Source organism: Zootermopsis nevadensis, unplaced genomic scaffold, assembly GCF_977971745.1.
Source record: "Zootermopsis nevadensis isolate Lab colony 2312 unplaced genomic scaffold, Znev_1.0 Znev_ptg000017l, whole genome shotgun sequence".
In the NCBI taxonomy this organism is placed as follows: domain Eukaryota; kingdom Metazoa; phylum Arthropoda; class Insecta; order Blattodea; family Termopsidae; genus Zootermopsis; species Zootermopsis nevadensis.
The window spans coordinates 6,481,414-6,493,493 of record NW_028259149.1 but is presented as its reverse complement, the minus strand read 5'-3'; the positions used below and the strand labels follow the sequence as shown (position 1 = coordinate 6,493,493).

At 43.2% G+C, this 12,080-nt stretch overlaps 1 protein-coding gene and 1 long non-coding RNA gene across 4 annotated transcripts in view; one reads left to right on the top strand and one right to left on the bottom strand.

The window, feature by feature from the left end:
• Window positions 1-12,080, bottom strand: part of LOC147873632 (uncharacterized) — a 134,201-nt gene that overhangs the window by 53,838 nt on the left and 68,283 nt on the right. The gene's annotated exons all lie outside the window — the stretch shown is intronic.
• LOC110834480 (noggin-3) overlaps window positions 1-12,080 on the top strand; it is a 53,845-nt gene that overhangs the window by 18,721 nt on the left and 23,044 nt on the right. For all 3 annotated transcript variants that reach the window (XM_022073675.2, XM_087350233.1, XM_022073674.2), the window contains exon 2: window positions 3,448-3,557. The gene's annotated coding sequence lies outside the window, so the exon portion shown is untranslated. The remainder of the gene's footprint in view (window positions 1-3,447; window positions 3,558-12,080) is intronic.

The following is a 12,080-nucleotide window of genomic DNA, read 5'->3' as shown; positions in this document are numbered from 1 at the left end:
AGCGAAACTCCCCAACTAAAAAACTGCTTCAGCTTACATAATTCACGCAAGATGATTCATGCACAGCGGATTTGCACGAGTGCCTTTCCATTCACCTGGTTACGACTGACTTCAAACTTTGTCTCCTGGCAAAATGATATTTTAACAATACTGAATCCGATCCTTAATCTTCATGAACGCTGCTAGTTGCATATCTGCTCTGTTTATTCTTCTGACGCTGTGGAGATTGCGTTATTTAAGAACCAGGTCCACGAATATGGAAATTATTTGTTTAAATCCGGCAATTTTATAGGCCCAAGACATTCAGATTTTACTTAGAATTTATTCATAATGATCTTGGACCGCAGAATGACCTGCTAAGCGTTCGCTAGGTTTCCCGACAGAACCGGTTATCCTCAACTGAGGCACCAATAAACGACTCAACAAGTCGTTTTTCAGTGCAAGAGTTACAATACTCAGCCTATCAAGTTATTTATCAACGCTGACTCAACTGTAGATGTTATACATAGTCGAAAAAGACAGGGAGATTAACGCTTCGTTTACTTTACATTCTTTTAAGCTGCATTGGTTACACAGAGTCAAATGGTAAGATGTACAGGCGACGCATAATTAATTAATCATCCCGTTTGAAATTACTGGATTTCTTTTATTCATTAGTTTTAAATTTAGCTATGTGAATTATTATGAACCGCTGTACTGCCCGGCAGCGTGTAGGAGTTGTTGACTTGTTTCACAAACAATTTCTCAATTCAACTGACGTAGAGAGGATTTTGCAAAAAAATTTAACAACCGAACGCCTGCAGTGAATCTTGACGCAGGACGTGCGTCTTTTCCCGTACAATATTCAGCTCGTCCAAGAACTGCAAGCAAAGGATCATGAGTAGCGCCTAGGAAACTCCCGCACTTTCTTACAGGTGATTAATTAATTATGCGTCATACTGTACACGAATGAAGAATTGGTAAGGAAATGACAGGAAACAGCGGTGGCCTGTATTAACGTCTACTACCCAAGCCTTGGGTTGAGGTGCAGAAGAAATCATCGAACCAGTGCACCGAAACGTCGGATAAGATGCGAATGGCTTAAATGTGTGGATCTGAAGACTGGCGATAGTCCTGTTAGAAGGAATCGTCCTAGGATTCGTCTGGAGGGACAGAGTACAATTAAGTACCTCAATTAGGTCAGCCATTATGTCGACCAAAATTCGAACTTGGTATTTCTATAGAGCGTTAAAGATGCACTAATCTGCTTGGACGTTGTGCAGGAACTGCTGTTGTTTGTACATAGTTTTCGAGTGGGAGAAACAGGTGAGGATTGGCGCCAGAGGATGCCGATGATGATCTAACAGTTCAGGTTAAAATTGCGAAAGATCTCTCTTCACAGAACAGACAGGCCAAATACGTCACAGCTTCCAGCACGTGGTTTCCTGTAAAGAAATTATTTTTTATGGGTTTTGACGGATTATCGGTGATTCCGCTTTGGGTTCTTCACAGTGCAAGATGGATTTATTTTCCTTCATTAGGGCTGTTCTGGTTTCTACTAATCACGCTCTTGAATGTTTATGACCAGACTCTTGTCTTCTGACTGCTTGAAAATGCACGAAGAATTGCAACAACCACCTCACTGCTCAGCCATTTGCTTCAACACCCGGCCGTCCGCTCACGAACCACACCGAAGCAGGAATTCTGTGCCTCTTGTAATGTTTCTTGAAGCCATAAGGCGTTGACAGACTTCTCCGTGGCACAAGACGCCTGTTTCATCCTCCCACAATCCGCCAGAAACCACCAGAATATTCAGTGCAGATGAGCTGACGTCACTCCCAGCCTGGCCAACAATCTTTGCGGGGAGGGGGTTCTTTGGTGACGCAATTTGAAGCTTCTACTGGTAATAATGCTGAGAATATTTTTACTTCTCACACGGGGTCTTCTGAATACGGCAATGAACCTTCAGGTTCCGTAAAAAACGATAAATTTCTTCGAAACTGTTTCTTTCTCAAGATGTACCCTGCTCCATGTGTCGATGTTTTTCGGGGTAGTAACGTTGTGTGGACTTGTAGGTAGATGTCTACGTTTTGGATGAATATCTGACTCCATCTTCAGGCTTCAACTCTGAAGATGAGTACAGTTATTAAATGCAGTAAAGTCTTTTTGAGCGATGATTCCCATCGATAGGAATTAACTCCGACGTTTCGGACATTTTCTCCGAAAAATAGGATTTTACTCTGTATCGACCTGATAGATCGCCGCATCGTATTAATTATTTGAACATCAAGTACAATATGGACCAGATTACATTCTCAACCGTTTTTCGATATGGTAAATATTCAGGCCTGACGAAGTACAAAATGCAGGAATATATCTGCAGTGCGACTGGCTTTACAACTCTGGATTTATTTTTGCATTAATGGTCGTCAGTGCCAACGAGACATGCGAAATGACAAAAGGACGCATTAGCTAAACAAGTCCTATACCCGACTCCAAATTGGAGTACATCTTTTCACTGTTCATCACGAAGATACCGGTGGGAATTTGTCAGCGTTCTCCAGCACCTGCTGGTGGCTGGAGACTGTGAGTCCGACTATCCACACGAGATAAGCGGTGCGAAGGGAAGCACTCACCTTCAGTATCTACAGGCGCCAGGGATTTAGGGCGTTGCACAGTAGCATTGACCTTTACCGCTTCCTGTACATTAAGGTGGGCGGGAGAAGATAATGTCTGCTCCATTGACAGATTGCATTTTAGAGTGGCAGACCGAGCTGCAGTCGCTGGAAATTAAACGATCCATCACTCGATTCCGAAATATTATTTACTTCCGTTTCCAGCTTAAAGGAATATCCTGCAGGCTAAGTTATTGGATGTAGTGCACTGAGCCCCCCCCCCCCCCAACCTCCATTGCGCACAATGGCAAATTATATGACCTTTGAAAAGGGTGGTACACACATTTCTTGCACCGTGTTGTGAAACGTCGTGCTGATTCGGATTTGCCCCGATGTTCCACCTTAATTTTACGTTCCTTCTCCATAATGTCCTGTCCGGCAAACGATATAGCAGCAGAACACGAAGGACAACTTAAGATATACGGAAACCCGTCCCTATACAATCAGAGTAAGACCAAAACACGGGTTTTTAAGAATAACGGATTTTTATGACTTCTCTACAGGGGAATTTAACTAAAGTCTGTCGATACATCTCAATTTTAGTTGATTCGGTAAACTGTGACGTTCACTTTGCACCAAGTCTTGCGTCTTTACTGTGCGCGAAGTGACTAGGTTTACATGTCTTGATCCACATTACCAGGGCCCTGATTACGATAGATGTTAGTTACCCATGTGTGTTCTAGTAAGGGGCCTATTTAGTTCAAACGTTGCTTAGAGTTACCATGAGACTACCCCAGATTTAGGGTAAAAAGTATAAGCGCTGAAAAGTAAATATCATTTTTGTTCCTTGCAGCATCAAAATCCACGCCGAGTACAACCAGGCTCCATTCAGAACGTGACGGAATAGGACGAAGACTGCAGACTACAGTAATGCATTGCTCTGTCGCATCGCAACACAATTAGGTAAGTTGGCCAGTCTGTGTAATTTCGTACTACTGACCCTTTGCAATAGCGTCAAGGTGAAGTTCACAGCCTTCTAGGATGTTACGTCGTGCACTCTCATAGAAATCTACCGACGTTTCAGAGGTGCTTATTGCCTCCATCATAAAGGGGTTCGGGTTTGTTTGTTATACCATTATTGTATTCAAAACAACAAATTTATCAAAAAAATAATATGTTGAAGAAATTCAGGGAAGTGAGATTTTCCGCTAATTTCCATTAATGTCCATGTTAAAAATCTAATTGTTCCCATGTCATACTAAAAACAAATACAGGTGTCCTTAAATTAGCGAACGATTTGAATGATGTGTAATTATTTATTTATAACACGCGAAAAACATATGGGTTTCAAAACAGTCTCACAACATTTAATTTCTTTCCACACGGTATACACATCAAACTAATTTTAGTACTTTTATTTTTTTTATCAATAAGTCGTACGCTTTTGTATTAAGGTCACTAAATGGCAACGCCTACAAACCAATGAAGTTAATTGTGGTACTGTTAAAAATTAAAACGCGTCAGAAGATTGCCTTCGCCTTCAGACGCGTCATTAACATTGCAGATGCTTCGTGAAACACATCGCCAGTAAATCAGGCAACAGACATGCACGCCTCTTTCTGGAAAGTGGCAACAGATAGGTGAGATGATAACAGGGTAGTGACAGCCCCTCGAGATAAGAAGACCGGAGCTTCTGGAGTCGGAGTATTCATCGTAAGAATCTGTGCATGTGTACGCAGAAACCCGACAGGGCCCCATATCGGTTTCCGTTCAAGCATGAAAGTCGGGTACGGTCCAAAGTCTAGATGCGGGAAAACTATTTGGCACGTGAGCAACCACTGCGAGCGGCTCGTATCGGGCACAAACTGCAAAAAGTTCCTTTAAGTTTTAGTTCTGGATGGCAGTTGAAATTCTGCAGTCGAATCCTTTCCTAGAATTGTGACGTAACCCACACGCCTACTTGTTTGCGCATATCTATACGGGCCAGACTGCTTTGAAATTCAAAGTAAACTGGATTTGGTGGAGAAACTATTTTCAAAGGCACATGGACCTCAAAGACGTATACAAAATGAATTCGTTTATAAGTTAAAGACGCTGTTTTAACTGAAAAGGCGACTGAATTATTTAATAACGCTTCTTGAACTGCCTACATTTGCATTCAGCAATGTGACCTGCTTTAAGATAAGGGTGTTCTGAAGGGACTGAGGAAAACCTGGCAGGATAACCGGCTTCTGCGTCGTAGTATCAAAACTCTGTTTGAAAGCGAAAGTAAGCTGACAAGTCTTTTTCTTCAGTCTGCGTGTGCTAGCAAACGCCAACATACAAAGTGGGGTCTGTAGTAATTACCGCGCACAGCCACTGTGAAATCCTGCCCAGTAGCCGATCAGCAGGCGGACAATAATCGAATCTTGACTTGAAGTTTCCACAGAAACTAACTGCGGGCCTGAAGCCAAGGTTTGTGCAAAATTGTACAGGTAGCACATTTGGGAAACGCCACAATTTAGTCACACGAGGAACACTCCCATCGTTAGTTTAATATGTGCTTGCTCAAAGGAATCCGTTACAGGCTTACAGTGTATCGTTAGAACAGATGTTTACTTACAAAGTTCAGCCTAATCTGCCTGACGAGAGATATCAGTTTATAAAAATTTCTGTTAAATTCTACCCCTGAAGAAGTCTCTAAAATCACAAGAGCCCACCAACAATCCCTATCCTGAGCCAGATTAATCCAATCCACATGATACTAAGTTTATTTAAAGATAAATTGTAATCTTCCCATCTCCGTTTGGTTGGACAGCCTGAAAGGGAAGAGGCCACTCGGACGTTCTAGACATTGATGGAATAATAATACCGGCATTAGAATGGAAATAGGATATGGACCAGTGGCGGGCTCTTGTGGACACGGTAACGAACATTGGTCTTGTATGAAAGGCGGAAAATTTCTTGATCAGCTGAACGTAAATCTGATAAAAGTATTTTTCTCCAGGGAATTGTAATACAACTCTGAGTCCAAATATACTCTTCTGATCGCCTTACTGCAGGCAATGTTTTTCTTGGTGGAAGCATATTCGCTCTATATGTAGTGACCGGAAAAACTCCGAAACACAGGAAATTTGAACGGAAAGTCCTCCAGCTGTGAGAGAGTCGACGTATTCCTAGTCCGAGCACAAAACTTACTTATCTTTACCCTTATTAAACCCGAAGAAGCTTTTCGTGCAAGTAGCAGAGTGTGTGGGGTGATGGAAGTGAGGGCAGGGGCCTGCGAGTCTTAAAACTGTTTGCTCGCTGCACCTTGTTTGATGACTTGTTCCTACACGGGACGCGTCCCAATGTATACACTAACTCCGCCTCGGCTATGTTTGACCAACTTATGAAGTGCCTAGTACCGCTCCGTTGTAAAGAAAGGCGTAAACATCCAGCCGTGTTTTACGGACCAATTCTTACGAGGGGGCCCGGCACGAGCCTTCTAGAGTGCTGCTGAGTAGGAGTGGACCATAATGGTTTCAATACAGGATGTCCCAAAAAGATACAAGCACATCAGCAATTTTGGCAGCCGCTTGTCTGTCGCTCACCGCTGTCAACGGCGCCACGAAGCTGACGGTGGTCATTTTGAACACCCACAATGGATTCGCTAATTCACTAAGTGCCAATGCTGACGCACATAATGGTTTAGTTTATTAAAATGCCTTTTATACCTTTCATTGAATGTGTGTTTATGTCTTTTTGGCACACTCTGTACTTGCACAGTACACAAATTGCCTGTGAATGGCAACGCCTTATATGGCATCTAACGGAACACCTAAGCTTTCTGAAGCTTCGTCTCCCGATTGCCGTACCCTATTTTCTGTTTTGTTTCTGTCTTTCTGTTTTCTCTCTTCTTACATCGTCGTCCTACACTTTTACTTCAAGGCTCGTTGAGATGTCACTAACTGCACCCTCCTTTCCCCTTTCAGCTGGGCCTCTCACGACGTTGTCAATCTTTGGAACATACGTGCATGTCTCCTCTTCCTTGTCTGTTTCTTTGTTTTCACATTTCATTTACCTCTTCCTCCCGAATTTCTTTGTTTCCTTCTTTTGTTTATTTTCCTCATTGCTTCATTCATTCATTTATTTTTATTTATTTTGTGTTACTTTCTTCCGTTATATCATACCTTCTTTCCCTACCTTTGTTTGATTGATTCTTTTTCTTTCAATTTCCTTCCTTATTTCACCTTTCTGTCTGCTTCCTGTTTTCCATTCCTTCCTGTCTTCCTCATTGTCTCTTTCTTTTTCACTGCTTCTTCTCTGCCTGCATAGGATTTAGGAGAGCCCACGAAACCCTTTCCTTCAAAGGGACCCGTATCGTTTCGAGACAGAATGTTGCAATTACTAATTCACCCGACCCTCGATGCACAAGCCTTGATATGATGTAACGCAGATCATAGGTTAACTGTACAACCTTCCAAGAGCAGATTATAGGCCTGTTAATTCCACGGTTTAACACGCCGCGTGAAGTGCGAAGACTCGTATATAGGCTCGAGTGATCATAATGGTAAGTTGAGAACGATGTGGGAGGGAACGGCCATGGTCTTCTGTCTGTTACGACGAACGGTTTTGGAATAATATCAAAAACATTTGTCGGGTTAGCAGGTCTTCTGCACAGGATTCGAATCGCTTACCGCCCACGTACAAGAGTCTACACTGACCTCAGTTGTGGCGTTTTTTGCAAAAAAAATATATCTTACAAAACATTTCATTCCTTAGTCTCGCTTCTGAAACGAAATTTCTGACATCCTCCACAATGCGACATCACTTCTGTTGGTCCAGTATACCGCTTATTAACCAATCAAGACATCGGATGTTATTAACATGCTACCATTTAATCATTAATGATTTTACAAGCTAAAGCACAATTGGTCCTACAATGGAGTGATATAATTTAATTTTTGTCGATGTTGATCTTTCGGGTTGTAACGCCGCGTGGACCTGTAGGTAGATACCAACATCTCGGAGAAACATCTTCAGGGCTGGAGCCTTTAATATGGATGCAAAATGTTCTTCCGTATAGTAATATCTACTTGCAAGTCCTTAAGGCTTTACTACCCAGAAGATCAACATCGACATTCGCATGATACCCAAGAATGTAGCGTGCGTGCAACAGGCCGTGTATGCCTTTAAACGGAGCGACTGTCCACTGGGATCGGCTGTTGAATAAATCTTCTGAACGTACTGCGCAGTTGCTGATGCACGGGTGGACAAGTCGTCATTGTGAATGGAATCTTATTGGCTTGCTGTCGGCAACGGATTCAGGGCTCCCACGTGGCTCTCATTCACTTCTAGTCGACCGGGAAAGCTGTAGTGTGGGCTACTACCGAGGGGACATTTCTCGGAAACGTTACGTTATATAAATCATACATTTACTAGTTCTTAATAACACGCTTTTTACAGCGATGGTGCGTAACGTGTGGTATGGCCTTGTGTATGAGATGGTTGTTTTTCATCAAATATTTGCTAGGATTGGCGCCCTACAAGGAAACTGTGTGCCTTCGTCTGTACATTTTCCAGTTAAACTACAACAATCATTTTTACTAACGCCAAGAGACTGATTTTCGAAAACCCAGGAAAACAGTTATAGTCGTACTCGCCGCCGAGGGAACTTTAAATCCCACCTATAAGAACAGCATTTTTTCAGGTGGAGCTACACCTGTACTCCCCTATACGTCTGCGTCGCGTGATGCTTCGTTAAGGTCCGGGGACACCAATTTATTAAAACTCTTATAAAGCTTACTGTAAATTGGGGACCAGCGAAAATCAGAGGTAGATGCTTGGAAGCTGCGGAACGTTGACCGGCCCCAGTGTGTTGTGAATGGCGCGTACCGAGCGTGGGAGGACCGGTGTCTTGTCTGAATGACTGAGCCCACACCGCGGTTCTTGTTTCGTTTATACTTGTTTGTTCCATCGCCCACCCCACGTGGTCTAGACCGGTTCGCTCAGTGTCCACATGGACAGACCGACCGGATAATAACACTGCGTTGCAGCCAAGCGAGCGGTGACAACTGACCTCCTCATCTTCGAGGATGTATGGTTTTGCTTCAGTGGACGATTTGGGTCACTTCCGGAGAAATTATTTAGTTACGCGTAAACAGTTCCATCGTGTTACTTCGGTTTGCTGTTTACGCAGTAGAGTATAAAGGGTATGCTAAGTAATTGTCGACCTAATGGTAACGGCAGTAACCACCTCCAAGCTGTCGGCCATTTTCTACCAGACAACACAGAGAAGACATCTCCAAATTCGTCGCCGTGAGAATCTGAAATCTCCGTCAGTATGTGTAAGTTGGTTTATCTCAGTTGCAGCATATTCTGACGCAGTGATACAAATGTCTAAATACGATTTAAAAAGCACATTACCGATGTTGGAGATCACTAAGGACAGTGGAAGAATAATAGACGCCAAAGTGTTTAAGCAGTGGAAGTTTACGTTTCAGGAACACATTCCACACAGAATTGTCTCTAAAATTTACTTTGGTTGTGCACGAGCACAGCAACTGAGAAAAAAAAATCACAACGTCGATGAACGCATTTCGTGACACCTGAACCCACTGATGTGTACCTCAAGGTCATTTCAATTACAAGGGGCTGGGAGTGCAGAAACAGCGACATGATGACGTGCGCGTGTTCATCATCGAAGTAGAGAGCTTGATGTTACACAGCGAAACCACTGCAGCCTACGTTCCGAGATGGAAAATACACATCCCCAAAATTACTATGGGCTGTCCGGCCGGTCTGGCAGGCCTAATAGAACGCTTTACATTTTAGGCCTTGTGTTAGCTCTCTCTGTGGCCGCTGTGGGAGTACAAGGCGAACAGGGGCGAACAAAAACTGCAGAAAGCTATAACGATATGACGTAACTGAGATGTGTGTTGTAGCCTCGACGATGGAGGCAGTAAGCACCACTGAAACGTCGGTAATCTTATACCAGATTAAACGGCGCTACAACCAAGAAGACAGCCATCTTCGAATCACAAAGAGTGATAACCTGAAATCTCGCTCAAGGTTTTTCAATTTGTACACTTCGCCAGCCATGATTATGGTTATTAAATAAAAACGAATGATTTGGGCAAAACACAGGGGACACAGGGTAATCCTGCATTACATGGTCGAGAAGCCTCGACGTATGAGGTCACTGGCGTGGCAAAGGCGTGGATGAGAAGATTCTGAAGCTGGGTGACAGCTGCAGGAGTAATCTTTGTAAGAGCATTCTGAACAGCGTCTTTCGGTTCTTTCATAAGCCCGCATAATGCACTGCTACGACATGAGAGATAAGGTTTTCTACTGGCTGCTCTGTTGAGGTTTGTAAAAGTCCTGAGCCCCAACCAGAACGTCACGGACACGGACACACATCTGGAGAAGGAACGAAAAAATGGACTGGTGCCCCGCCTTCTTACGATCACGTGTTCTGAACGATTCTCGCAAGGAATATGACTGTCTTCTGGAATGCTGCGTCGTGTAGTCTGGTAGACGTTTACCGACATAATCAGAGAGGTGCTTACTGCGTCCTGAGGATGAAGGCAGAAAGAACCTCTAAAATGTATGTCATTTTCTACCAGACTACACGACGACGCAACATCCCAGAAGTCATTTTCATGTTCGTGGCCGTGAGAACCTGAGATCTCACCATTCTCTAACATTGTCATTTTACCTTTGTGCCCCGGACAGTCAAGAGAAAATATCCAAACCTGGAACCGTGGGGGGGGGGGTGTTCGTACCCGTCATGTAAGCCTATATTTATATTTTCAGACTTGATAAAATTCAGCCTAATAACAATACAGGAGACAAAGGTAGCCCTTTTAATGCACCAATAAATAAATAAACAAAGATGAACTGTTGTAAAAGATTTACAGATTCGTCACTTTATGCCATGCCGAAAAAGTCTGAATATACGCCTCCGCCAATGCTACTGACTTTTTGATTGATTGATTGACTGTTTGTACCCACCCGAGATCTAATCGTACGGTCAAGATACAAAGCAATGATGAATCACGATCTCGAAGACCACACACATCCTTCGTGTCTATAGGCGGAACATTGCAAATGAAGATTTATTCCCCTTCAGATGCATATTTACAGCGTGTACCGAAAGCAAAACTAAAGAGGCATACGATTAATGGCGATCATGTCCGTATACAAATTACTGGACTCTTTCAGCTGTCCTGACAGTTGAACAAAGAATTTTTCATAACTCTGTTAACATGTTTGTTTAATTTCCCCGAGATTAATATTCGGAGTTTTCTGCTACGTGATTCATAACTACACTATGGGTAAAATTAATGTACATGTTTTAATTCAGTGGTTCTGTTTCACGGACCGCAAAACTAAAGTATGTTTCCCGTTGAACTTTTTTTCAATATTCAATATAAATAATAGGCTGCAAATATAATTATTAGGTCTACCATCGTGTCTTGTCATTTTTATTTACAAGGCAGGAGCGCACACGTCTTAAACACATTGATAAAATGCAATTAGAATGGCATACTGGGTCATTACAAAGCCAGCTAGTTAGTTAGTTAGTTAGTTATAATAATTGAAGTCGTGTGCTGGCAGCAGCGCGCGGATCACCGGTTTGGGAACGCAGTTTCAGAGGAGATGCCTGGTGGACATATTATACTTCTGCATGCTTACGTGTCACTTTTACAGCACTTATTCTATCATTTGATGGAATTCTGGTCTTACCGTACACGCGGCACTGATCGCAAATTTCGGATGTGTCTGTTGGGACTCGAACAGACCACCTGAAATCTCGTCGTGGCAGGCCTGATGCCGAATCGAGCGTCAAGTGTTATCGTCAGCGTCGATGTACACAAAGACGGGCCCATGAGATGGGAGGAGTGTTTGAACTGCTGAAGGTACTAATTGTTATACCGCTCCTCGCCGTTTATTCCTGTTCATGCGTCCTCTTCCTTACTTGAATGAGTGGGTTGTAGGTGTCTTTGCCTTATTAGGAACAGTCACGATACTGCATGATGAAGGGGTCAAACCCCGGGTCACACAGCACGCGCAGCACCTCCCCCAGCTACAGGGGTGACCAACCCTTCATAGTGCTCGCTGAGGAAGATGAACTTGTCGTGTAGAGGAATTTGCTGTCTTCATCATCAGAGCTATCACCATGAAACGCCGGTAAACTTCTACCAGACTACACGGCGAAGTATTCCAGAAGACAGCCAACCTCCTTCATACACGCCGCTTTGAGAACGTGAAATCACACCTTCGTAGCCAGAGGAAGTTGTTCATTGCTCGGTCCAGTCTTCTTGAGGCTCAGTTTGGTTTGCTGACCTTCCCTTTTTACTTCTGCCAGCTTTTTCGTTACATTCCTTTTGGGTTTCATCATCATTAGTTCCCATTCTGATCATGATGCTGCTGCCTCCAACGATATATTCATTTCGCGTACACAAGTCTCCGGTCAGTACTAATGACGGAAATATATCAGTCACATATATCATCTAAATTTGT